The sequence below is a fragment of the Scyliorhinus canicula genome, chromosome 14 (assembly GCF_902713615.1).
Source record: "Scyliorhinus canicula chromosome 14, sScyCan1.1, whole genome shotgun sequence".
NCBI classification, from domain to species: Eukaryota; Metazoa; Chordata; class Chondrichthyes; order Carcharhiniformes; family Scyliorhinidae; genus Scyliorhinus; species Scyliorhinus canicula.
In genome coordinates this window covers 150042563-150070246 of record NC_052159.1, presented here as the reverse complement: position 1 = coordinate 150070246, position 27684 = coordinate 150042563, and positions in this window count along the sequence as shown.

Below are 27684 nucleotides of genomic sequence, written 5' to 3'. Positions count from 1 at the left end.
AAAAAGCTCCAATGAAAGGCTTGGAAGCTGAAGGCAGAAATGTTAAATTCCCCACTGTAGTAGAACACTTCATGGGAACTTTTGGAAGTCCAGCTTCAATTCCCACAGTGCAGATGGCTGGGCTGCAACTTTTGAATTCCAGAGCAAAGCAAGTCCCGAGAAACTTTTAAATGCTTCAGTGGTCAGAAATTGCTCTTCAAAAACTCGGTGGGAGAAACCAGGGGTGGAATTCTCTGAGCAGCCGTGCCGAAATCGTGGAGAATCGCGGGGAATCACGCGCTCACAGTCTATGCGGCGCGGTTTGGGGCCATTGACAGATGCCCCCGCAGCGATTATGCGAGGACAACTGGCCGAGTACCCGACGGCGTGGTTCTAACCAATTTCTTTCCAGTCGGGAACGGCCCATGGTGGGGGATGAGGGGATGACCGGGGGGGGGGGGGGGGGGGGGGCGGGGGGGGGGGGCATATTACTGACAGCCAGGCAAGCGCGCAATCTCGGGGGGACCGACATTCCTGGTGCCGCTCCGCGGGCGAAGTCCGCCATGTCGCATGGGGCAGCTGCCGCAGGCCGTAGCCATGCACATGTGTGGAGTCCCGACCAGACGTGCAGGGCCCCGTATCCGCAGCCAGAGCTGCGAGAAGCACTCCGGGGCCCTGCTAGCCCCATGCAAATTGGAGTATCACTCTGGACTTTCTTAATGAAAGTACAGAGTGAAATACCTGCTTTTTGACTCTGGCGAGGGGACATAGCCCCATTCTTAGGTCCCGCCGTAGATTCCTAAATCGCGTCAGAGCTCACTCTGAATTAGAGAACAAATGAACTATTTTGGACAAATCACGACTAAAGAGTTAGCTTTAAAGACCAGCAAAGGCCAGCATGGTGGCACAGTGATTAGCACAATTGCTTCACAGCTCCAGAGTCCCAGGTTCGATTCTGGCTTGGGTCACTGTCTGTGCGGAGTCTGCACATCCTCCCCGTGTGTGCGTGGGTTTCCTCCGGGTGCTCCGGTTTCCTCCCACAGTCCAAAGATGTGCAGGTTAGGTGGATTGGCCATGATAAATTGCCCTTAGTGTCCAAAAGTGTTGGGTAGGGTTACTGGGTTATGAGGATAGTGTGGAGTGTTGGGCTTGGGTAGGTTGCTCTTTCCAAGAGCTGGTGCAGACTCGATTGGCCGAATGGCCTCCTTCTGCACTGTAAATTCTATGATAATCTATTCGCTGCTTTTGCAATCCTAAAGCTGAACTCTAAAACAGAGAGGTCTGCAGCGAGTTGAACACAAGCGGTGGAACACTTAACAGAGAACCTGAAATGCCTTAATGATGAATTTGCAGAAATGAATAGCAAAAAGGATCTTCAACTAAAAGTTGACGAACTTTGTGCAAAATCCCACTAACAGTTGAAGAATTACCGATGATTCAGAAAGCAGAATTAAAAATCAAAAGTGATAAGCTCCTTGAACATTGGTCCAATCTGAAAAAAACGAATTAGATGTGCAGTATTGAAGGGAAAATCCAGCCTTTAAAAGCAGAAAAGCAGAATAGATTGAAGATCTAATTAATGAATTGAAAGAGTCTGAGCAGCAATCAGTGACCATGGAAAAAAGATTCTGAATTAAACTGCATGTCCAGGTAAAACTCATATAAGACTCCGACAGATAGCTCTGAAATAAAAACAAGTCAACTTACCAGAATTGTTGCCAATCTGAATTAAAAGATTCATAAGCTCGAAAAACGATTGGAAAAGAAGAAAGGGATCAGAAATTTGGTTAAAATTGTGAAACTCATGGAAATGTTGTTGAAATGTGAACTTTAACTTGTGTCGCGGAGAGCCCCATGTGAAAATCAGAGGAAAAGATGCTCTGGAGACGAGTACAGTGTTTGTCCCATCCTGGAAAAAAAAAGGGATAAATCAACAGCTACATTATCAGCACAACAGCTGAATTGTCAAAGAGGGGTTCAATACCAAAGAATGGAAAAAGAGGATGAAAAGTCACCCAGATGCTCGAGCAACATCAAAATCAACGTGGCTTACCCGCAAGTGATGGAGCCTGCCGACAGTAGCGCGACAAGACATGGAATTGTGAAGAGATTGCGTCAGGCCCTGTCGAATGCTATCCAGCAGGCTGCAACACAAATCCCACTCCCCACCCTAACCCCGGGAGCGGTCAGCCAATCAGAGGCCAGGGGCACTCCATTGCTCATCAGCGCCACTAGGAGTGGGGGAGGCCGCTAGAAATGCACCCAGCAGAGTCCCAGGAGCAACGAGGGACCCCAGGCCAAAGATAAGTGAGGGCAGGATGGGGATCACAGACTGGTAGGGTCACAGGAGAGGAGGAAAGGGAGGGTCGGAGGTTAGGGAAAAGAGAGTACTTTCGGTAATGCTGGGTTCCTCGATCAAGCCCTGAGTGCTATTGAATGAGGACCGAGCCCCCACCCCAGGGCCTGCAAGCAGACGCGAGAAGGGGTTTGCTTTCTGGGCTTCCCGCATGTAGTAACAGAATTAAACCCTTCAGCGGGCATTAATTGTCCAACAGATTAAATGCCACCAAATTCATCGTCAGGGTGAGTAGATCATTAAATTCCACCCGATATATTTTGAACATTTAATTTGCTTTGTGGCTCTGCCCAGTTTCTTCAGCGGACACATCTCTGAAGAAGAACATGCCTGCACTATCTGAATCACTTGGTTCATAGAATCCATTGACCCCCTACAGTGCAGAAGGAGGCCACTCAGTCCATCGTTCTGCACCGACCCTTGGAAAGAGCACCTTACTTAAACCCATCCTATCCCCATAACCCAAGAACCCCACCTAACCTTTTTGAACACTAAGAGCAATTGATCATGGCCAGTCCACCTAACCTGCACATCTCTGGACGGTGGGAGGAAAACGGAGCACCCGGAGGAAACCCACTCAGACACGGGGAGAAGGTGCAAACTCCACACAGACAGTCACCCGAGGCCGGAATTGAACCCAGGTCCCTGGAGCTGTGAGGCATCCGTGCTAACCACTGTGCAACCATTCCGTCCTAGGTAGTATTCTTTTTGCCCTTACCTTAATTTTTTTGCAGGGGGTGAATGTGGTGAACGTCACTTAGTAATTCACACTGTATTTATCAATACTATTGTAAGCGCATTAGTGTTATCCGACCACTAGGGGGAGTACCTCTGGGAATGCTCAGGAGTTTGTACAGGGCTCCACCCTTGGCTCCGCCCATGACTCCTCCCCCTAGACTGCTGTATAAATAACCGTGTCCAGAGCCAGCCTGAGTTCATCGAGAGTTCAACGGGTAACAGGCTGGCTCTGAAGTAAGTAGATTAAAACCACTGTTCATATCTGAAAGCACGTGTCTCATGAATTGATGGTTCCATCACAGTGGATAGCAAGAACAAGAATTTTTATTAAAAATTGGCTTTAAAGTGTTTTTATTTTCTCATTGGTGATGTCCTGGTTCCAGGATCTCAGGCGCAGGTAATCTTTAAAAAAGTGTTCATGGGATGTTGGTGGGACAGCATTTTCTGCCCATCCCTCAGAGCATTTGATGGTCAACTGCATTGCTGTGGGTCTGGAGTCATATGTCGGCCAGACCAGGTAAGGACGACAGATTTCATTCTCCGAAGGACATGAGTGACTTTTACGACAATCGATTCATGGTCACCATCAGACTTTGAATTAAAGATTTTTTATTGAATTCAAATTTCACCATCTGCGGTGGCGGGATTTGAACCCAGGTCTCCAGAGCATTACTCTGGTTCTCTGGATTATTAATCCAGTGACAATGCCAGTAAGCCACTGCCTCCCTGTAGAGCATGACTTGCATCATTAAATTGGGACAAACATTCACCTGGAATTAAATTAATTAGAAAAAGACTATGCAAAAGCAAATTAGTGCGGAGTTACAATCGGAAATAAAAAAACGTTGGAAATACCCTGCAGCCCTTGCAACATCTGGAGCGAGAGAAACAGTTAACGGGCGGAATTCTCCACTTTTATGCCTAAAGAAAATCAGCTGCCGGCTCCAGGGCCACCGTTCCCTCTGGTCAGAATGACGAGGTCCCGCTCCAGATCCTGCACTTGGAACCTCATTAATTATGCACAGGTAAGTTCCCCTCCAAATTTTATGATGGACCATCGGTTGATTCATCCGCCTGCCCTCAGCCGGGCAGTTCGAAAGTACTGGCACCAGATATTAACACCAGTCCCAGACAACTTCTCCCACTCTCTCCAACCCTCTTGTCTTCACCAGATCGTGCAGGGTGTCTGCGAACCCGAGGGAAAAGATTCGCAGCCTCAAGAAGAAATCTGTTCCTCGATTCAACACCCAACCGCCAGCCCTCGAAGCCCAACACCTGCAAGGTGCCCAGGTCCCACTTGGACCTCAACCCACCACAACTGGAGCCTTCATACATCCGCTTCCCGGAACTGGGCCGGGATTCTCCCCTACCCGGCACTGGCGGGGGGTCCCGTCATGTTGGAGTGGCGTGAACTACTCCGGCGTCGGGCCGCCCCAATTGCATCATTAATGCAATCGGAGAATTCCGCACCTTTAGGGGCAAAGCCCTCACATTGAGGGGCTAGGCCCGCGCCGGAGTGGTTCCCGCTCCGCCGGCTGGCATGAACGGCCTTTGGCGCCACGCCAGCCGGGGCCGAAAGGACTTCGCCGGCCGGCGTATGTCCGCGCATGCGCCGGAGCGTCAGCGGCTGCTGACGTCATCCCGGCGCATGTGCAGGGGAGGGGGTCTCTTCCGCCTCCGCTAGGGTGAAGACCATGGCGAAGGCGGAAGAAAAAGACTGCCCCCACGGCACAGGCCCGCCCGCCGATCGGTGGGTCCAGATCACGGGCCAGGCCACCGTGGGGTCACACCCCGGGGTCAGATCGTCCCAGGACTCCGGCGCCCGCGCCACCAATCCCGCCGGTCAGGTAGGTGGTTTAATCCACACCGGCGGGAGAGGCCTGTCAGCGGCGGGACTTCGGCCCACCGCAGGCCAGAGAATCGCCGCCGACCGGCGTGGCATGATTCCTGCCCCCGCCAAATCTTGGGTGGCAGAGAATTCGGGACACGGCGGGGGCGGGATTGACGCTGGCCCCGGGCAATTCTCCGACCCGGCGGGGGGTCGGAGAATCCCGCCCCTGATATTCATTTGGCTACCGTGTTTGTAAGCTTTTCATGCAGTTTTGTCAGGGTGCAGCTTCCCTTCACCTCGATTTTCCCTCTGACATCTATTGTTTGTCTTCTTCACCTGCTTCCTTGCCCCTCTGTCTGCCATTATGAGCCCTTGCCCTCTCACCCCTATTCCTTGCAAAGCCATTCTTCCACATTTCCTCTCTGGTCTTCGACAGGCCAGCACCTCGCACCCGCCCCAGCTCAAACTTTGGACCTTTTTTGCGTTGGCTGCATGAGTCACACAGGAGGGTGCTGTCTGGATACACACTGGTGTGTGGCACCAAGGGAGAAGGAGACCCCTGCATTCACCAACCCCAGGCCGTGTACTGGTACGAGTAGCTGCCGCAGGAGGGTCCATGGGTCCAGCAACACAGTGCTGCCCAGGAAGACCAGCTCGGCATAAAGCTGGATGGCAGACTGATGCACAGCTCATCAGGGGCAGGGCAGCACTATGGCAGAAAGCCTTTGTTGCACTCACCTCAAAGTCGCTTATGAACCGAGGACCGCCTTGTGCACGTCACTCTTTAGCAATCAGGTTTGACGCCGATGTAATATCCTGTTGGCCTGACGCTCGACTAGCAGGGCCGATGGGCTGCCGGCAGGTGGGTGTTTTAATGAGCATTGATGAGATGCAAATACATGTAAATGACTCTCACGCCACGAGCCGGCAGGAGGCCTGATCCACGTCACTGGGAGAATTGCAATGTAATTTTACCCTGGCGGGTTTTCAACCTTTTGGCTACCGCCAGATTCTCCTGCACCCATTTGATGCCAAACCCACCATGGGTGGGACGGGGGAATTCTGCCCAAAGTTTCAGGACCCTGGCCGGGATTTTCCGGCCGTTGCGATTCAATTTCCCCGCCGGCAGCGCACCCCGTCCGCGGTTTTCGTGCGACGTGGGATGATGGCAATGGGAAATCCCATTGACAATCGGCAGGAAGGTAGAATCCTGCCACCAGCTAACGGCGGGCGGCTAGTGGAGCGGAGAATTCCACCCCTGTTTCCTTAGAACTGGGAAAAGTAAGACACGTTGGAGGTAAAAACGGAGAGAAAAGAGAGTGCGGAGGAAAGGATTGACAGAAGAAAAATATCTGTGATTGGGCGGAAGGCAGTAGAGATCAAATAAGAAAAGAGACAATGGTGCAAGTGCAAAGGGAAAGTGTTTCAAGAGGATGTGTAAATAGGAAAATGCAGAATCGTAACCAACAGCTGCCATCTGAAATCAAACAAAATGGCCAGAAATATGCTCCTAAAGAAATGGGAGTAGTCGTTATGATCTGAAATTGTTGACCTCAATGTTGAGTCTGAAATGCTGCAAGTTCGAAAAGTGAGGTGCTCCTTCTCGGACTTAAGGCGAGTTTCAACAAAGAACAAAGAACAAAGAACAAAGAAAAGTACAGCACAGGAACAGGCCCTTCGGCCCGCCAAGCCTGTGCCGACCATGCTGCCTGTCTAAACTAAAATCTTCTACACTTCCGGGGTCCGTATCCCTCTTTTCCCATCCTATCCATGTATTCATGTATTTTCAGTGGAACAAAGTAGCAGGCCGTGGACAGAGTGGTCAGAGTGGGAGTGGAGTGAAGAATTAAAATGACAGACGATTGGAAGCTAGTGGTGATACTTGTGCACTGAAGGGAGGCGCTCCATAAAGCAGTCGCCCATTATGCATTATTGCAGCAGCAGATGGCACCTTTGAAGGAACTGGAAGAGTTCCTGAACCCAATATTAGAAAGTTGAATGTTGAACTCAAATAAAATGCCAAATCTTAGGATTCATGTCACCTCCAGGTATTTGAGAAAAATGTTATCACATTTAATTTTAATGAAAAAAGGAGCAGCCTTTGATGTACACGCATTTCAACTGTGCTGATGGCAGACATTCCTGCTTTGAGCTGATATAAATCTCTCTGTGTGAATCGTGAACTAAATCTGTACCCTGATTGTGGAGTGAGGCTATACGTGCTTGGCAGTAGAAATCTAACGTGGTGCAGGAGAAAGCATCCTGAACATGTACGGAAGGCTCTCAGCTCCTCTCTGCTCTAAAGGGTGGATTCTCTCTTGCCTAATGCCGGTAGGGGGTCTGCCGATCCGGCAGAAAATCGTGGGTCAGCCTAAAAATGTGATCAGTGGCAGGCGCCAATCCTGTTCCAATGCGTTGTCCCCCCACCAGCAGCGGCAGTGAACTACACACCTCGTGCCGGTGGAAAGATGCGAATGGGTCATTTGCACCTATTTGAATCTGATTAATAGCGAGAAGCCCAGTTCTCCAATCCCCCCGATGCTCCAGGCCTCTCAGCCGGAATCATGCTTTCTGCTGTGATAAAGGGGAAGTAAAAGCACTTGGCTGCATTCGCTGTGGTGTGGAGCTGTCAATCGTATCAAGAGTGTTTATAAACATTGTGGTTAGCATCAAAGCAGGGTAATGGAGATGCTTTCAAGCGTAAAGGTAAAGATAGGTCAACAATCCAGCAGGCAACTGTCTCTGGAGTAATAATAATCACTGGCTAATCCACGTATTGCTGTTTGAAATTCAATGGAAGATTTGAATTTCAAACGCCGCCAAGGGATTTTGCTCTGTTTGAAGTGCACTGGCCTTCCAAGGAGGCCTCTGACATTCGTAACAGCTGGTGCTTTAAACACTTTTGTCTGATAAGCAGATGTTAGGAAGGGTAAGTGAAAAGGCAGTGATTTGTCACTCTATTGCCATAAATGGTCTTTCAGCTGGGGTCTCCAATGAGGGTCACTCTGTTGTGGTCTCTGTTGGGGACATCTAATGGGGGACTTTGATCACCCTGATGGGGGTGTGATGTGTGCTGTGATGGGGGGGGGTCTGATGAGGGGGGGTCTGTTGAGGGTCTGTGATCGGGAGGGGGGGAGTTGGGTCACCCTCATTCATGTGTCCTGTTGGGGGCGTGACCCATTCTTCCCGTGGGGGGGGGGGGGGGGGGGGTTGTGCCTCCACTTGTCAGTGGATGAGGAGGGATAAGATTTGCATTGGGGGGGGGGGGGCTGCCTCTGGATCTCGGTATCAGGCCGCCCACTCAAAATGGCACCGGATTCTGGGATTCTGACAGAATCGTGCGGGTTCTCCACCAGGCATAATTTGCATGGAAAAGGAGAAGGAATCGCACCTGGCCACCACTCCGAGCGCCAACGGAGACCAGTCTCCGCTTGATGGGAGCAATTAGTCCCCAGAACGGAGAATCCAGCCGTAAATAATTACGCGTCAAACGATTGGCAGAGAGCTTCTCACATTTCGGTATTCACTCATGTGCACAGAGTTCTCTATTGGGCTCTGATGAATGACCCAGGGGACAACCTAAAGTGCACTTGGCTCTCGGAACATGAACTGTAACCAGAGGCTGGGAATGGTAGCTGCAGGAATTAGCAGGTTTCCATCAAAGTTCCTGCTTCAGAGGCTTAGGCACATATTCAGCACTGCACTGTTTTCTCAGCCGAGATTGAGTGCTGCACTGTCAGAGGCACTGTTTTTTGGCTGGAGAAGATGAAGGCCGAGTGGTAATCCCACTGGGATGAGTAATCCAGAGGCCCAAGGTAATAATCTAAGGACATTGGCTCTAACCAATGCAAATCTCTGGCTCTGGGCAGCACGGTAGCATAGTGGTTAGCATAAATGCTTCACAGCTCCAGGGTCCCAGGTTCGATTCCCGGCTGGGTCACTGTCTGTGCGGAGTCTGCACATCATCCCCGTGTGTGCGTGGGTTTCCTCCGGGTGCTCCGGTTTCCTCCCACAGTCCAAAGGTGTGCGGGTTAGGTGGATTGGCCAGGTTAAATTGCCCTTAATGTCCTAAAAAATAAGGTTAATGGGGGTTGTTGGGTTACTGGGATATGTATACATGGGCTTGAGTAGGGTGATCATTGCTCGGCACAACATCGAGGGCCGAAGGGCCTGTTCTGTGCTGTACTGTACTAATTCTAACCCCACCATAGTTAAAAATTCAATTCATAAATTTTGGAATTGAAAACTATTCTCGGTAATAGTGACCATTATACTATCAACTGTTGTATAATGATAATAATAATCTTTATTAGTGTCACAAGTGGCCTTACATTAACAATGAGGTTACTGTGAAAAGCCCCGAGTCGCCACATTCCAGCACCTGCTCGGGTACACTGAGGGAGAATTCAGAATGTCCCAATCACCTAACAGCGCATCTTTCGGGACTTGTGGGATGAAACTGGAGCACCCGGAGGAAACCCATGCCGACATGGGGAGAATGTGAGGACTCCACACAGACAGTGACCCAAGCTGGGAATCGAACCTGGGACCCTGGTGCTGTGAAGCCACAGTGCTAACCACTGTGTTACCGTGCCGTCCACTGTGCTGCCGTGCAAAATGAGGTGTCAACCTGGTGAAGCTACAACACAGGACTACTTGCCCACCAAACAGTCAAGGCAGCATGTGATAGACTGAGCTCATTGATTGCACACACAACCAACAGATCGGATAAAGATCTGTCCTGCTCTTGTGTTCAGTCCTGAATGATGATAGACAATCAACAGGAGGAGGAGCCTCCTGAAATTTTCCCATCCTGACGATGGATGCCTGGGAACATCAGTGCAAAACGCAAAGGCTGAAGCATTTGCAATAAATTTTCATCTGTGGAGTGGAATGATCCATGTCAGCCTTCTCTTGAGGTCCCCAGGTGCCAATCTTCCGCAAATTCAATAAAGTCAATTCACTCAACATGATATCAAGAAATGGCTGAATGGATCAATACTGCAAAGGTTATGGGCCCCGACAACATTCCAGCAGTAGTATTGAATTATTTTGCTCAAGGATAAGCTTAACCAAGCTGTTCCAGTACAGTTTCAACACACTGGCATCTACTCGGCAATGTGACAATCTGTCCGGGTATGTCTTTTGCACAAAAACACAGGACAATTCCAACGTCGCAATTATCGCCTCATCAGCCCACAGTCAATCATCAGCAAAGTGATGTTAGGTCGTCAACAATGATAGAAAGCGCATTTACTCAGTCACAACATGCTCGCTGATGTTCAGTTTGGGTTCTGCTCGAGCCGCCCAACTACTCACCTCATTACAGTTTTATAGAGGTGATAGTGACAGCCCGTGACATCAAGGCCATATTTTACTGAGTATGGCATCCAGAAATCCGAGCAAAACGGGAGTCAATGGGAATCGGGGAGGGGGACCCTCCGCTGGTTGGAGTCATACCTGGCACAAAGGAAGATGACTGTTATTGGTGGTGGTCAATCATTTCAACTTCAGGGCATCACTGCAAGAGTTGCTCAGGATAGTGTCCTAGGCCCAAGCATCTTCAGCTGCTTCATCAATGATCTTCCTTCATTATAAGGTCGGAAGTGGGAATGTTTGCTGATGATTGCATAATGTTCAGCGCCATTTGCATCTCCTCAGATACTAAGCAGCTTGTGCCCATGTATAACAAGACCTGGACAATATCCAGGATGGGCTGATGATTGACAAGTAACACTCATGCCAGACAAAGTGCCAGGAAATGACCATCTCCAACAAGAGAGAATCCTCCCATCTCCCCTTGATTATCAATGGCACCACCTCCAAGGTCAGGAACTTACGGCCCCTCCCACCCACGGGGACGTTATGGTCCCACTGAAGTAAACGGTAATCTAAATGGCCCTCCACACCCACTTGGGGGGGGGGGGGGTAAACAAGACATGTTAGGGCTATAAAACCCAGGCCCAAGTCACACACCAACCTGACTTGAAACTATATCGCTGTTCCTTCACCGTCGCTGCGTCAAAACACTGGAACTCCCTTCCTAACAGCACTATGGGTGTACCTAGACAATATTGACTTCAGCAGTTCAAGCATGCAGCTCACCACCACCTTCTCAAGGGCAATTCGGGATGGATAATGAAGATGCCAGCCCGGCCAGCGATGCCCACGTTCTGTGAAATAAATTTTCAAAAGGAGGGTGTAAAAAAAGCCTGAAGCACTATTTTGTAACGGAGCAGGGAAGGTCACCCTGGTGCCCTTACCGATGTCTATCCCTCAACCAAGATAATTAAATAGGTTAACTGGTCACTTATCACATTGGTGTTGGTGAGAGACTGCTGCGTGCCAATTGGTCATGCTTTTTCCCACATTACAAACTACCTTTCAAGAAATACTTCACTGGCTGTAAAACGCTTTGCAAAGTCATTAGATCATGAAAGGTGCTCAATGAATGCAAGTTAGCTCTCTCTTCCATAAGTGAAACCTGAGTTAAGTCATCCCCTGCATTAGCCACTGTATCAGTCACGGCAGCAGCACGGTGGAGGAGCCAGAGTTCGAATCAATAAGCCCACCCAGTGCTCTCAAAATGATTTTATTCTGGGAAAGGGAGGTTAAGCTGAGAAAGTATTTTCCTCCTCTCTGTGTAATGACAGAATATTTAATACAAATACAGATTTTAATGCTTGTCGCTCATACTTGTGTCTCTGGCGACTTTTGTACCCTATATCTTAAAAACACAGGCAGTGCACCTCACACAGCATGAGGCTTAAAAAGCATCAGGTACTAAATAACAATTATTGGATGTTCCGACCATAAGGTATAGAAGCAGAAGTAGGCAATTCGGCCCATCGAGTCTGCTCTGTCTTTCGATCATGGCTGAGATTTTTCTCACCCCCATTCTCCTGTCTTCTCCCTGTAACCCTAGTTAAGAATAGCTTAAATATAATAATAACATCTTTAATAACCACAAATGTATTAAATGATTTCCATTAGGATTTTCTTGCCCAGCCTTTATTTTTATATTTTCCAATATATGATTTTATTCTTTGACAGTCCCAAATGTGGAATGTTCCCATGCCTGGGGAGCCACCTCTCCTCTAAGGATGACATTGACGCGGAGATCCAACATTGTAGCCAGTCCATGAGCACCTCCTTCGGACGCCGAAGGACAAGAATGTTTGATGACTATGAAATCCGTGCCGACACTACAATCCTTGTGTACAAGGCAGTCGTCCTCCCAACTCTTCCATATGGCTCAGAAACATGGACGATGCACAGATGACACCTCAAGGCCCTCAAGAGGTACCATCAACACTGGGGTGAATTCTCTGCTGGTGGGATTCCCTGTTCCGCCGGGAGAGCACCCCCGCCCGTGGGTTTCCCATGGGAAACCGCATTGACTGGTGGTGGACATGGAGAAGCCCTCCCGACATTATGAAAATTCAGGCCCTATCGTCTACGTTTCAAGGGAGGATTATCTGACTAAAGGATCTGGGCCGGGATTCTCCCCTACCCGGCGGGGCGGGGGGTCTCGACGTGTCGGAGTGGCGTGAACCACTCCGGCATTGGGCGGCCCCAGAGGTGCTGAATTCTCCGCACCTTTAGGTGCCTAGCCCTCACATTGAGGGGCTAGGCCCGCGCTGGAGTGGTTCCCACTCCGCCAGCTGGCGTGAACGGCCTTTGGCGCCACGCCAGCCGGGGCCGAAAGGACTTCGCCGGCCGGCGTAAGTCCGCACATGCGCCGGAGTGTCAGCGGCTGCTGACGTCATACCGGCGCATACGCAGGGGAGGGGGTCTCTTCCGCCTCCGCCATTGTGAAGACCATGGCGATGCAGAAGAAAAAGAGTGCCTCCATGGCACAGGCTCGCCCGCCGATTGGTGGGCCCGATCGCGGGCCAGGCCACTGTGGGGGCACCCCCCGGGGTCAGATCGCCCCACGCCCCCGCGCCGCCAATCCCGCCGGTCAGGTAGGTGGTTTACTCCACGCCGGAGGGAGAGGCCTGGCAGCGGCGGGACTTCGGCCCATCGCGGGCCGGTGAATCGCAGCGGGGGGCCTCCAACCGGCGCAGGGGGCCCACGACAGACGCAACGCGATTCCCGCCCCCGTCGAATCTCGGGGGGGCGGAGAGTTCGGGACACGGCGGGGGCAGGATTAACGCCAGCCCCGGGCGATTCTCCGACCCTCCGTGGGGTCGGAGAATCCCACCCCTGCCTCTGATTGTGTGAAAAAAAAATCAGTCTACTTTTTTTCAATCAATAACAAGATAGTTTAGGCAAGTTTAACGCGATGGCATTATCAGAGCGAAAAGTGAATAACTTTTTTTTTGTTTTAATAAATTTAGAGTACCCAATTCAATTTTTCCAATTAAGGGACAATTTAGCATGGCCAATACACCTACCCTGCACATCTTTGGGTTGTGGAGGCCAAAACCATGCAAGCATGGGGAGAATATGCAAACTCCACACAGACAGTGACCCAGAGCCGGGATTGAACCTGGGACCTCGACGGCGTGAGGCAGCAGTGCTAACCTCTGCGCCACCGTGCTGCCCCAGGTGCAATAATATTGAGTAAATGCCATAGTATTTTGCTCCAGGTCGGAACTGTACTTTTGAATCTGGATTGGAGAACTGAGTGCAGGGGGTAAAGCCCAGGGTAGTCAACCCTCTGGACTGACCTGAATTGTCCAAGTCTTAAAGATTCATCGCATGAACCTTGTTGCAAGTAAATCCTGAGAGAACAGCAATAAAGGTATTCAACAAAAAAATGTATTTTCCCTTTTCTCTTCCAATGGTTTTGTTGGTTCATTGGAAAAATATTGAAGCTGGGGGAGCTAGACAGCTGCCTGACATGGGTGGAGTTTGTGGTGGGACCTTCTGTGATACAACCTCCAGCAAAGTGTCCATCTGCAGCTGGAAACTGCAAACCCCCCACTGTCCCCTGCAGACCACCTCCCCTCCCACCCTAAATCCCGCCACTCCAAGTCTTTGCTCTGCACAGCTATTAAATGAGTACATGAATCAAGAGCAAAGTTTGGCCATCTGTGTGTCATATTTGAATGATCCTGCTGATTCTGGCAAGAATGAGTGGAATTAAATAACTCATCCCTGGCCTAGACACTGCTTGCTCTTGGGTTTCAGAATCATATTAAACAGGATATTCTGATGGGGTTAAAGGAAGAAGGTCGGGAGAGGGTCCTGTGGAACAGCATGGGCCAGATGGGCCAAATGGCCCACTTCTGTGCTGTGAGTATGATGCACCTCGAAGCATTTACATTTTTGTAAATGTTCGGATATTCCGTCATTTGATTACAAAGTACCCTTGGGAACAAACTGGCCACAGACCCTGCAACACAGCACAAGGCTGTTCCCCACTTGATGTCACTTTGGAATGCCTGTCCTCTCACTCTGCAAATCCATTTAAATGAGGTAATAAATATTTATTCACCTTGTGATGCTGAGTCAAATAGCGAAAGCGGTGCCTTCCAGGATCTGCCTTGACACGCACCAACCTATCTTTAAAGAGTACAATTTGACCCTGTGTTTGCTAACATGGTTTCACCGATGGGTTAAGTAACTCCTTCAAACCACTTAACCTTCGGGTGCTGTGAATTTATATTGGAAGCAGAGTATTTAAATGGCGAGGTTTCCATCTCAACTATCCTTTTGTAGACTCTGAAATTGTGATGCAGTTGCTGTTTACTAATCTCTGCAGACACTCAAATTGGCACTTTATTAAGAGTCACATTGCAGATGTCTGTTCCTGTCCACTGATTCTAACTGAGCTCAGATATTAGTGTGAGGTGGCAGGATGGAGGGGGGGGGGGGGGGGGGGGGGGGGGAAGAAGGCTTTGCGGGAGGGAGGTATTTGAATCAGGTGGCTCAGAACGTCTTGGGAAGTCCTACAATTCAGGATGGGGCAGGGCACAATGGTTAGCACTGCTGCCTCACCGTGCCAGGGACCAGATTTCGATTCCGGCCTTGGCTGACTGTGGGTGTAGAGGTTGCACGTTCTCCTCGTGTTTGCGCGAGTTTCCTGAGGGTGCTCCGATTTCCTCCCACAGTCCAAAGATGTGCACAGGTTAAATTGATTGGTCATGCTAATTTCCCACCACTGTCCAAAGATTAAGTGGGGTTACGGGGATAGGACCTAGGTAGAGTGATCTTTCAAAGGGTCGGTGCAGACCCGATGGGTCAAATGGCCTCCTTCTACACTGTAGGGATTCTATGGTTCTGTGATTCTCCAGCACAAGGTGAATTTGACTGATTAGTTACCTGACTGGAAGTCAGCCGATTTGACAGTGATCGGTTTGGCTAAAGCAGCCAGGAATGGTGTTGGGTGCAGGTGGGGAAATGGGGTGGGGACAGTGGGGATATGCTGAATGATGAGTGGTCAGTGTGGTTGAATGCCTTGTGATGGGGGAATTGGAACCATGTGGGGCGATGGTCATGGGGAGGGGGTGAGAGGTCCAAGGTGAGACAATAGATAATCATTGTTTTGATTATTTTATACATTCATGAGCTGAGGGCATCACTGACAGACCCAACATTTATTACTCACCTTGAATTGTCCTTGAGAAGGTGATTGACAATGTAACACAATGACTTGTGAGGTTAGTCCAGAAGGCAAATTTGAGCCAAGTGGGCCATACATGATCCAGAATGGGTAAGAACAAAGGACACCAGTGAGTCAAATGGATTTGTACAACAATATGATAATTTAACACGTCACCATTACTGAAACTGGCTATTTTTATTCCAGATTTATTTGCTTAACCACATATAAATTCTCTTACTGCCATGGCGGGATTTGAGCTCACAGCTCGTGGGCATTAGTCCAGGCATCTGGATTACTCATCTAGTGTAGATCCACAAGATTCAATACCCATAGATACATTGCAATAGATGCTTAGAACTACAAAATTCTACAAACTGGTTTGTTTGATTTCAAAGCACATTTTCAATATCTGTAGTTTCTTTGCCTTTCATCTCATGGATAATTTGTGCACTGACACCCTGCTTGAGTTGTCTGATTGTTTTGTACTTGGTTATGTGAGTCTGTTTACTATCAATGCTCACTGTGATTGATTGGCTATGCCTGGGTGTGAACTCAGAGAAAAGTAAACAAAGCTGGTAGCTAGCTGCTGGAAGGATGAGAGTTCAGGCATTTTAAAGCACTGTGAATAAATTCCTTATACAGACATATGAACTGTTGTGTCATCTTTTCATTGCTCCAAGATCTAAAATATACATCGCTTCTGTCAGTCAATGACTTGAGCGTGGGTGTCTTCCTAATTCGCTGCCTCTGGAGAGATTGCAACTGGCATCCTAACATGGTCACTTCCAGGTTCCTGCATTGTGTATCTGTGTGTGTGTGTGTGTGTGTGTGTGTGTGTATGTGTTTGTGTGTGCATGTGTATGGGTTTGCATGTGTATGACTATGTGTATGTATTTGTGTGTGTATGCATGTGTGTGTGTTTGTGTGTGATATGTGTAAGTGTCTACATGTGTGTCTGTATGTCTGAGTATGTGCATGTCTGTATGTGTCTGTGTATGTGCATGTATGTGCATGTGTATGTATGTGTATGTAAGTGTGTGTGTGTGTCTGTGTGTGCATGTGCATGTGTATGTGTGTACGTGTATGCATGTGTGCGTGTGAATGTGTATGTGTGTGTATAGGAGTGGGTATCTATGTATGTGTCTGTGTGTGTGTATCTATGTATGTATGTGTATGTGTGTTTGTATGCATGTGTGTATGCATGTTTGTATGTGTCTGTGCATGTATGTATGTATGTATGTGTGTGTGTGCACATGTATGTGTGTGTATGTGTGTGTATAATTGTATGTATGTGTGTGTATGTGTGTGTATATGTGTGTCTGTGTATATATGTGTATGGGTGTGTGTATTTGTGAATGTGTGTTTGTATGTGGGTGTATCTGTGTGTGTGTATGTGCATGTGTGTGTACAAGTTTATATATGTTTATATGTGTGTGCTTGTGTGTGTATGAGTGGGTATCTGTGTGTATATGCGTGTGTGTATGTGTGTGTGTATATGTGCATGTGTGTGTATGTGTGTGTCTCTGTATGCATGTGTGTGTGTGTACATCTGCATGTGTGTGTATATGTGTGTGTATCTATGTCTGTGTGTATATGTGTGTATCTATGTATGTGTGCATGTGTGTGCATGTGTGTTTTTATGTGTCTGTGCATGTATGTATGTATGTGTGTGTATGCATGTGTATGTGTATGTATGTGTGTGTATACGTGTGTCCGTGTGTGTGCATATGTATGTGTATGTGTGTGTATGTGTGTGCATGTGTATATGTATGTGTACATCTGATGTGTGTGTATGTACATGTGTGTGTACATGTGTATATCTGTTTATATCTGTGTGTATGTGTGTGTAAGCATGTGTATGTGTTTGTGTGTATAGAACAGTACAGTACAGCACAGAACAGCAAATCCAACATCGGCCCTCGATGTTGTGCCGAGTAATGTATGTATGTGTATCCTTGTGTATGTGTGTGTATCTGTGTGTGTGTATGTGTATATGCATGTATCTGTGTGTGTATGTATGTGTGTGTGTGTATGTATATATATATCTGTGTGTATGTGTGTGTGTATATGTGTGAATGTGTGTGTGTGTATATGTGTGTATGTGTGTGTGTGTATGTGTGTGTATCTGTGTCTGTGTATGTGTGTGTATTTGCGTGTATGTGTACCAGTGTGTCTCTGTGTGTATGTGTGTGTATATGTATGTGTGTGTGTATTTATGTATATGTGTGTGTATAGGATGCGTCTGTGTGTATATCTGTGTGTGTGTGTGTATATGTATGTGTGTATATATATCTGTGTGTATGTGTGCATATATCTTTGTGTGTGTGTATATATCTGTGAGGGTGTATCTGTGTATATGTGTTTGTATATGTGTGCATGTGTCTTGGTTGAAAGTGGGAATGAAGAGCAAGCCTTAGGGCCCAGTACCTTTGATCAGGACACTGAGCCACTGGAATGGCAGATGAAGCGTGTGCTACCTGATATTTACATTAGGAATCAGAGGTGGTAAACCATTTCGAGGTTGATTTGGACCCATTTGTGGTTCACTTGAAGCAGCTGCTGGTTCTCAAGAAGCATATTCTGAATCAACGTGAACAGTTGTTGGTTCCACAGAGCAGCTGTTGGATTTGCTGAACGAGCACTTGGGAGGTACCGTGCCAGATCTTAACTTGCCTTTCCCAGCTGACGCAGGAGTGAAATACATCCCAGGATATCTGAACAGATCAATTCACTGCAATTAAGCAGATTCCCTGCAGCCTTTGTGATCAGTAATAGCCCGATCTGGAGATCTCACACTTGCAGTATTTGTCATTCCAGAAAGGGCTCTGGGGCGGGATTCTCCGACCCCCCCGCCGGGTGGGAGAATCGTGGGGGTGTTGCCGTGAAGCCCGTCCCCACCGTCCTCCCAATTCTCCCGCCCCCCAAAAACCAGCCTGGCGTGAGTCGCGCCGCCCACCTCGGAGAACGGCGGGGTCCGGCGCGACTCAATAGGCGCCGGGGCCGCCCGAATTCTCCGGCCCGTGATGGGCCAAAGTCCCGTCCGCCTGTAGCCGGTCCCGCCGGCGTAAATCAGAGTAGGTCCCTTACCGGCGGGACCTGGCGGCGAGGGCGGACTCCGGGGTTCCTGGGCGGTCGCAGGGGATCTTGCTCTGGGAAGTGCCCCCACGGTGGCCTGGCCCGCCACTGGGGCCCACCGATCTGTGGGCGGGCCTGTGCTGTGGGGGTACTCTATTCCTTCCGCATCGGCCGTTGTGGTCCTCCATGATGGCCGATGCGGAAGTGAATCCCTGTGTGCATGCGCGGGAATGGCGCCAGCATGCGCTGACCCTCCCGCGCATGCGCCGACTCGCACTGGCTGACGGACGTCCTTCGGCACCAGTTGGTGTGGCACCAGGCCCCTATCCCGCCAGCCGGCGGGGCGCCAACCATTCCGGGGTAGACCTAGCCCCTGAAGGTGCGGAGGATTCCGCACCTTTGGGGCGGCCCGACACCGGAGTGGTTCATGCCACTCCGTCCCGCCGGGACCCCACGCCCCGCCGGGTTTGGGAGAATCCCGCCCCATGTCCCTGCTGAGAGTGGGAGTGAAGAGCTTCAGTTTAGGATAAAAGAAATGGATGCGGCTGAGAATCAGCAATAAGACTGGTTTGAAAATATGAAAGTCATTGTGGCACTGGAACATCGCCAGCGATGAGAATGTGTGGAGGGCTCTGGTTTGTGTGATCACTCTGCTGTGCGCTACATCCAAACCTTGTAGAGTAGGGAACTGCATGCCCTAATAGACATCTCTCCTGCAATTGCTCCAAATATGCTCAAAGCAGACTACCATCCCTGATTTCACGATTTTAGATGCTGAGTAACGTGTTTGATGCAGCCATTCATGTGGATGGTAAAAGAAGACCAGGAACAATGAGGGTCAAACTGAGAATCCAATTGTGTGAATGAAGCTAGACTGGAGCTATGAGGAAAACCTGAAGGCTGTAGATTGAATTGGTGAATGAGTAACTTAGGCATACTCTGGGGGGCAACTATTCAGGCAGATATTGTCATGGCGCAGTGGTAGCACACCAACTTTTGCATTCGAAGCTCCTGGGCTCCAGTTCCGCACCAGAATCTACACTGAGAATCCAGGGTGCTACTGAGGGAGTGCTGGACTCTCAGAGGTGTTGGCTTTGAGGTGAGAGATTAAATGGAGGCCCCCATTTGCCTTCTCAGGTTGAAGCAAAATTTCCCACGGCACTTACTGGTGCAGTTTTCTTCTGTTAAAATAGAACATAGAACATACAGTGCAGAAGGAGGCCATCCGCCCCAATGAGTCTGCATCAACTACTTAAGCCCCCACTTCCACCCTATCCTTGTAACCCAATAACCCCTCCTAACCTTTTTGATCACTAAGGGCAATTTATCATGGCCAATACACCTAACCTGCACGACTTTGGACTGTGGGAGGAAACCAGAGCACCCGGAGGAAACCCACGCAGACACAGGTAGAACGTGTAGACTTCACACAGACAGGGACCCAGCGGGGATTCGAACCTGGGACCCTGGCACTGTGACGCCACAGTGCTATCCACTTGTGCTACCGCGCTGCCCACTTGCGACCTTACTTTGAACAAAAAGAAGCACAGTGTCCTGATGAATAATTATCCCTCAACCACATCACCGAAAGACATTATGTGGTTGTTAATGAATTGCTGTTTGTGGGAGTTTACCGTGGGCAAATTTATTGACACATTTCCGACATTACAACATTGACTACAATTCAAAAAAGTACTTAATACACGATAAAGTGCTTTGCAGTATCCTTTGGTTCTGAAAGGTGCTATATAGATACAATTCTACTTTATTGGGGAAACTAATCAATGAAAAGACTTCAAAGAGAGTGCTAAGTTGAGTAGGGGTGAAAAGATGTTAACACTTCGAAGAAATGAGGAACCTAGCCCCAGCCTGTGTCAATAGTATTTCTTCATAAAGCACGTGGTTCATGAGCACTATGATGTTGTTATTTTTTGGCCACACAGGCCGAGTGTCCTTTATCCAAAACCCTTGGGGCAGATTGTCTTTGGGTTTTCTGATATTTTTGGGTTTGGATCTATCATATATGTGGGAAGCCTTGGCCTACTTACATAATAAAGCCTAAACCTCGGCTGGCCATATTCTACAAATACTAAGTCATTTCTACATTTGCCAACTCTCACACACGGCAGTACCTCTTACCTCTGAATACTTATTAAACTATTTATACTTAATATACTATTCAGCACATGTTGAGTATAAAAATTGGCAAGTCTTACTGCATCTGTATAGAACCTTAGTTAGGGCACACTTGGAAGATAGTTTTCAATTCTGGTCGCCACACTATCAGAAGGATGTATTGGCTTTGGAGAGGGTACAGAAGAGATTTACCAGGATGTTGCCTGGTATGGAGAGAATTAGCTATGAGGAGAAGTCGGATAAATGTGGTTTATTCTCACTGGAATGAAGGAGGTTGAGGGGCAACCTGATAGAAGTCTACAACATTATGTGGGCCATGAACAGACTGGATAGTCAGAAACTTTTTCTCACAGTGGAAGACTCAATTACTAAGGAACATAGGTTTAAGGTGGGAGGGGCAAAGTTTAAAGGAGATCTGCGAGGGAAGTTTCTTGTTGCACAGATGGTAGTGGGTGCCTGGAACTTGCTGCTGGATAATGTGGTGGAAGTAGGTGCGATAGTGACGTTTAAGGGACTCCTTGACAAACACCTGAATAGAATGGGAATAGAGGGATATGGACTTGGAAGTGTAGAAAGTTTTAGGTTAGACGGGCAGCATGGTGGGTGTAGGCGTGGAGGGCCAAAGGGCCTATTCCCGTGCTGCACTTTTCTTTGTTCTTTCTTTGTCAGTTCAACAAGGTTCATGTTGGCTTGGGTCACAGACTTAATGCACTAAAGGTCAGGTCCGCTCGGCAAGGGTCATTTTGTCTTGGGTCACAGATATCCGAGGCAAAACATCAGGTCCAGTCGGCAAGGTTCGTGTCGGTTGGAGTCACAAACCTGATGCCCTAAAGGTCGGGCCTGGTCAGCGAGGTTCATATGGTTTGGGACACAGACTTCCCACGCTAAACCTCAGGTCCACTCAGTGGGGCTTGTGTCAGCTGGGGTCACAGGCCTCCCATGCGAAAGGTCAGCGAGGTGCCTGTTGGCTCATGTTGGGCTCCATTCAAACAACTATTCGGTTTTTGGACGTGTTTGGTTTTTGGGTGTATGGACAAAGGATGTGTGACGGGAATTGAAACCGAAAGAGTAATATGCTTTTTAAAAAAATGGATGAGGGTAGACAATGTTTATTTGTTCTTTTGAATATCATAATAATCATTATTAAAATGTTTTAAATGTATTTTTGTCAAATTTCTTCTTGTGGATTCCTGACCTACATGGGCAGTGAACTATATGAAACCGCTAAGTATACAGATAGAACATAGAACATAGAACAGTACAGCACAGAACAGGCCCTTCGGCCCTCAATGTTGTGCCGAGCCATGATCACCCCACTTAAACCCACGTAACCCGCAACCCAACAATCCCCCCATTAACCTTACACTACGGGCAATTTAGCATGGCCAATCCACCTAACCCGCACATCTTTGGACTGTCGGAGGAAACCGGAGCACCCGGAGGAAACCCACGCACACACGGGGAGGACGTGCAGACTCCACACAGACAGTGACCCAGCCGGGAATCGAACCTGGGACCCTGGAGCTGTGAAGCATTGATGCTAACCACCATGCTACCGTGAGGCCCCATTTTTCCAATTAAGGGACATTTAGCATGGCCAATCCGCCTACCCTGCACATCTTTGGGTTGTGGGGGCGAAACCCACGCAGACACGGGGAGAATGTGCAAACCACACGGACAGTGACCCAGGGCCGGGATTCGAACCCGGGTCCTCAGCGCCGTAGGCAGCAATGCTAACCACTGTGCCACCGTGCTGCCCTCCTGTGTAAGATGTGTAAGAAAATCCAGCTGCAGTTTATTCAAGCATCCATGTTAAAATTGTAAGTATATAGTAATCCTGGCCTGGTAGCAGAACCTCTGCAGGATTCTTATTTTTTAATTAAAAATACGAATATGACATAATAAATGGGGCAGCATGGTGGCACAGTGGTTAGCACTGCTGCCTCACCGCGCTAGGGGCTCGGGTTCGATTCCAATCTTGAGTGACTGTCTCCGTGGAGTTTACAGGTTCTCCCCATGCCTGCGTGGGCTTCCTCCTGGTGCTCCGGTTTCCTCCCATAGTCCAAAGATCAGCAGGTTAGGTGGGGTTATGGGGTTATGCGGATAGGGCGGGGGAGTGGGCCTAGAGAGGGTGCTCTTTTGGAGGTTTGGTGCAGACTTGATGGGCCAAATGGCCTTCTTCTGCACGGTAGGAATTCTATGGTTCTTACCTGTATTAGATTCCAGCCCCTTTAGAATTTTACGTGTGTGTCAGATTAGCTGTGATTTTTTTGGCTACATTCCAACAGTGGCAACACTCAGCATTTGAAAAAAATGCAACTTAAAATGAGTCCCCTGAGATTTCTTCACTCTTCCAATTCTGTTTTTTTGTGTAAGCCTGATTTACATCCCGCCAGCACCCCCCCCCCCCCCCCCCCCCCCCCCCCCTCCTTATTGGTGGCCAAACCAATTGGCTCCTCTAGATCTGGAATTCCCTCTCTGAAACTCTCCGTGCTATGAAGAAAGGTTGAGTAGATTAGGATTGTTTTTGTTGGAAAGACGGATGTTGAGGGGGGACCTGATTGAGGTATACAAAATTATGAGAGGTATGGACAGGGTGGATAGCAACAAGCTTTTTCCAAGAGTGGGGGTGTCAGTTACAAGGGGTCACGATTTCATGGTGAGAGGGGGAAAGTTTAAGGGAGATGTGCGTGGAAAGTTTTTTACGCAGAGGGTGGTGGGTGCCTGGAACCAGCGGAGGTGGTAGAGGGGGGCACGATAGCATCATTTAAGAGGCATCTAGACAGGTATATGAATGGGCGGCAACAGAGGGAAGTAGACCTTGGAAAATAGGAGACAGGTTTAGATAAAGGATCTGGATCGGCGCAGGCTGGGAGGGCCGATGGGCCTGCTCCTGTGCTGTAATTTTCTTTGTTCTTTGTTCTTTGTCTCTCGACCTCTCCGTCTTCGCTCAAAATATGCCTTAAAACCAGCCTCTCTGAACAAACCTTTGTCACCTGTCTTGATATCTCTTCCATTGCTTGGCGTCAAAAGTAACTGTGTTGGCCATACTCTTGCTAAGTGCCTTGCGACATGCCTTGCTATATTAAAGGCACTCGATGAATGAGGGCTGAAGTTGTTGTTGTTGAATCGATCCCTTGCTTCAGCTGTCGCCATTATCTCCCCCAAAAAGGGAAATTTGGAAACATGCAGCAGGTCAGCGAGGTCGAAAAGCTGCAAATCAAAATAGAAAATGCCGGAAATACTCAGCAGATCTGACAGCATCTGTGGGGAAAGAAACAGCATCAATGTTTTCGGCTGATGATCTTTTGTCAGAAGTGTGGTGCCAATATTTCAAGCCTTCCTGAAGTCAGGTGAACAAACAACTTTGTGGAAAGTCCAAAAGGGTAAAGGGGAGTGAAAAATAGATGCAGAAAAACCCCCTCAATTATTCAAAGAAATGGAGGGTGGGAGGTGATCGAAATCATACTGATGTTAGCAGGAGGCTAATATTATATGAAAGCAAATTACTGCGGATCGGAAACAAAAAACACAAAATACTGGAAATCTCAGCAGATCTGACTGCATCTGTGGGGTGAAAAGGGAGCTAACGCTTTGACAAAGAGTCACCCAGACTCGAAACGTTAGCCCCCTTCTCTCTCTGCAGATGCTGTCAGACCCGCTGAGGTTGTCCAGTATTTTCTGTTTCTTTCGCTAATATTATAAAAGTTATTGTCCATTATGAAATGGTCCATTCTCAGTGTTGAGGTGGAAGTTAAGCCGATGCTAAGAAATTTGATTTGAGTGGAGAATGGATCTGTGTTGCTGTCCCCACTCTCTCGGCTTACAGCACGCCAGCAGTGAGGAGGACCCAAGGCGCCTAGATTGTTTGGCAGCCGCGGACAGTCGGTAGAGGGTGTTTCTCTGTCTTGACCTTTGCCACAGTCCGCCATTGTGCCAAATATGGTACTGAGTACTTGTGGGTGTCACCCTTCCGTATCGCAATGGACTTTATCGCATCTGACCAACATCTGACTGTGAGATCGGGTTCACCATGGGAGGGCTTGCGTGAGAGATTGACGATACAGAGAGGAATTCTAATCGGAGATCCGCTTCCTTTTCACTAATGGGGCATTACCTAGCCTCCATCCGGTAAACAAGCTGAACGTCGCCTCCATAATCTTTGAAATGCCCACCCCCTCGCCAGAGGTGGAGGCAGTTTATCTGTAGTAAGGGGTACTGGATTAGTCAAAGACTCGATTGAATTCACTGTCCCACTCTTGCGAAAAAAAGAATAAATGATCCATTCAGTTTAGCAGGCCATCATGTTGATGAGTCAGTAGGTGGGTCAAAGGGACGGCACGGTGGCACACTGCTTAGCATTGCTGTCTCACAGTGCCGGGGACCCAGGGCTCGATTCAGACCTTGGATGACTGTCTGTGTGGATTAGCACAGCAGTTTCTCCCTGTGTCTGCGTGGGTTTCCTCCAGCTGCTCCAGTTTCCTCCCACGGCCCAAAGATGTGCAGCTTTGGTGGGTTGGCCATGCCATAACTGTCCCTTGGTGTCCAAAGTTTTGGTGCGGTTACGGGGATAGGGCCTGGGTAGGATGCTCTTTCAGAGGGTTGGTGCAGGCTCAATGGGCCGAAAGGCCTCCTTCTGTACAGTAGGGATTCTATGATTTCAGGAGACAAACCACAGACTGAAAGTGAACAGAGCTTGGTTCGGGCACACCTGGAGAACAGCTGTCCATATTATAACAAGGGTAAAGAGGCACCGGAGCAGAATAATATTAGAATTGACAATAGACACTTAACAGGAAAGAATGAACAGGTTGGGACTTCTCTTTGGATGTGAGAGAAGACTGAGGGTTGATGTGAGGAGGTTGTTTTGAAAGGGTTTACCCTGTTAGCAGTGTGAATGTGGAACTCACTACCGCAAGGAGCAGTTCAGGCAAAGAGCATTGATTCATTTGAGGGAAGCTTGAAAAACAGATGAGGGAGAAAGGAACAGGATAGATCAATGAAGATGAGGAGGAATGGGTAGAACATGAACGTGTTGAGCTGAATGGCCTGTTTCTCAGCCACTAATTCTTTGTAGTGGCTCTGGACAGGCCAGCAGACTGGGAGAAACGTGGCCACAGACTGGGAGATGCTACCGAGTAGACTGAGACAGATGGGGCCGAGACTGTCAGGCTTCTCGATGTGCGAGCAGCCTCCCTTTCAGGCTCATGGCATTCCTGTTGGAAACAGCATGCTAGCTAAAAAATCTCCTCAGCAATACGCTAACTCATAAGCAAAGTATTAACGTCAGTAATAGCATAAGGATGACATGGTAGCACAGTAGCACAGTGGTTAGCACTGTTGCTTCACAGTGCCTGGGTCCCAAGTTCGATTCCTGCTTGGGTCACTGTCTGTGCGGAGTCTGCACATCCCCCCCCCCCCCCCCCACCCCCCCCCCCCCCCCCCCCCCCCCCCCCCGTCTCCAGTTTCCTCCCAAAAGTCCTGAAAGACGTGCTTGTTAGGTGAATTGGACATTCTGAATTTTCCCTCAGTGTCGCCGAACAGGCGTGTGGCGACGAGGGGATTTTCACAGTAATTTCATTGCAGTGTTAATGTAAGCCTACTTGTGACAATAATAAAGATTATTATTGTTATATTTACATGTGTTTAGAAGATGCAGAATTAGAGAAGGACAGAAACAAAACAAATTTTTCTCTCCAATCGTTGGAACAGTTGGATGGACAGAACGGCCAGGAGGGAGCACAGAGAGGCAAATTGGGCAGACGATTCTGCAGGGTCTGTTGCAGACAGGAGGTTCTCGCTGTCCGGTCTTTCTCTTTTGACCCTACCCAGGCGACCCTTTTACACCCGTGTCCAAAATGGAAAACCCCACGGCCGAAGTTTAAGTTGCAAGGCAATTAGGAAAGATAGCTACAAAATCTTGGAGCAGAACTAACATTTGTTTTGTATTTCATTGCATGGCTGGTGATGTTATTATAAACAGAAGCAAGATGGCCTTTGATGGACAGTATCCACGGCCACTCTTTCAGCCCTGGTTGAACTGACCGCTGGTTTGTTCCACCAACAATGTTCGTCTCTTCCTGTCTGTTGCTATTTTAAACATGCATGTAATTTGAAGATCGATCCCCAAATAAAAGTAACCCCTCTCCAGTGGTAAAACTTCCTCAAATCCCAATTCTCGCTCACCTGCAGCAGCTCGACTGCTCAGAGGTCCTGTTGTTGCTGTCTGCATACAAATATCCTTGTCATCCCGGTGATGTGATAGCACAGTGGAGGCATACTTTGTTCACCTCTGGCTTGTCAGATACTGCTCCTCCGCTTTGCTTATCTCTGTGAGAGACGTGCAGCATATCCTTTTAAATGAAATCAGATTTGGCAGTCGCTGAAATTTGAATCATTGTTATCGCCCAGTTATTTGATTGCGAGGAGATTTGCGAACATCAATTTTTTGGAAAAATATGTGAGGGAAAATTGGCTCGAAACCTCTCAGAACTAGCGAATTCTGAGACATTGCAAGTTTTGTGCCCTTCCGAAGAAAGTAAAGTTGAGAAAATCACAAGAGCAAAGAAGCATATCACTTGAGGAGATCTGCCCAGGCTGAGGAAGTTCAACTGATTTAATACTGTCTCCACATTAAACATAAATTCAAAAAGACATCTGCTCTAATAGTCCTGCCGTCACATCATATGTAAAACCCGAACAAAGCTTTCCTTTGATGCTTTATCTGATGACTCTGACTCTGAACTGATTGACCTTCAAATATGACGAGCGGTTGAGGCGAAACACACGCTGTCTACTTATTACGTTAAACTTCTGAAGAATTTTTTGAAGACTACTTTGCTGCGAACGCTTATGCAAAAGTGAGAAGAAAAACTGACAGAAATAAATAAGCAGCCACAGACTTCAAAGGATTGAAAATGTTGACGACAGAAGGATTGGGAAAAAGGCTTGAAGGTTAGAAAGAGTCATGCCCCAGACCTGACGCCGCACACTCACGATAGTTTAAACTAACAT